The sequence below is a fragment of the Aplysia californica genome, unplaced genomic scaffold (assembly GCF_000002075.1).
Source record: "Aplysia californica isolate F4 #8 unplaced genomic scaffold, AplCal3.0 scaffold00702, whole genome shotgun sequence".
NCBI classification, from domain to species: domain Eukaryota; kingdom Metazoa; phylum Mollusca; class Gastropoda; order Aplysiida; family Aplysiidae; genus Aplysia; species Aplysia californica.
Window position 1 is genome coordinate 220121 of NW_004797972.1, and position 1148 is coordinate 221268.

General features: G+C 42.1%; 1 protein-coding gene across 1 annotated transcript in view; it reads right to left on the bottom strand.

The window, feature by feature from the left end:
* LOC101855374 overlaps window positions 1-1148 on the bottom strand; it is a gene marked incomplete at its 3' end in the record, with an annotated part of 23886 nt that overhangs the window by 2344 nt on the left and 20394 nt on the right.

Genomic DNA, 1148 nt, shown 5'->3' on the forward strand with positions numbered 1-1148 from the left:
AGTGAGTGAGTGAGTGAGTGAGTGAGTGAGTGAGTGAGTGAGTGAGTGAGTGAGTAAGTAAGTAAGTAAGTAAGTAAGTAGTTCATTCAGTGTTTTAGGCCATGGCCCACATCACATCATTTGAAACAATCATTTATTGAATAAAGTTTGAGAGGACGCAGGCTGGAATGAATCCTTAGAGTTGGAAGCAGAGGAAAACAATCGGACTAGCATGGAGACCTCACATCGGTGAGGGGACTCGGTGCGTCAGAAAAGCTGTAGAGAGAAAGAGCCCGAAACAGCGAGGCATTCTCTCCTGATGATCTCCAGGCTAGAGTCCGGGTTACGGAGCGTTCGGCTGTGAGCAGTGCATACGGCTGTTTTAAACTACTTAATGGAAAAATACAAGTTGTGCAAACGTCTCTTATCATGGGTCAAACATTTTATATTTTTGTCATTTGGCTGAGTCAGTCTGGGAGGAATTAACAATTTCCTTTAAATTTGAAAAAAATTAGACAATAGAAATGACGAAGTAAAATGCATCTTAAATTTTTTAGAGTTACACCTCTCATATGAGGGTGAATGTATTAAGTTCCACCGTTTAAAGATTGTTATTTTATGGAAATGCGTTTTAACAAGGCTATGACTCTTCTGTTCCAATACCGTGAGAGGTTGATGATACACCCAAGCTGTTTCTTAAAGTGTTTAAAGATTATACTTGCATAAGTCAGAAAATACAGGAGTAAGTCAATTTGTAAAAAAGAAATAGAGCTCTTAGTGTGATGACACACGTCAGGGTAGTAAATACAACATAGCATTTGAAAGAAATGACTGGATGACTATATATCAGAGACATGGACTTTGCAAATTATCCAAGCTCGGTAGTATGTCAAGCTTAAGGCCAGCTGGTTATTTTGGGGATATTTTTCCGATTTTTCTCAAAATATCCTTAAGGTGACTTTCAACGAGTTTCTAACCCCGTATCCCTCTCCTCCTCCACCCTCTCCTCCTCCACCCTCTCCTACTTCTGCTCCGTATGCCCCTCCCTCCCCTCCTCCGTCCTCTCCACCTTCGTCTCCTTCTCCTTCCTTTCCTCCTCACTCTCCTTCTCCTCCTTCGTCTCCTTCTCCTTCCTCTCCTCATCCTCCCTCTCTTTCTCCTTCGTCTCC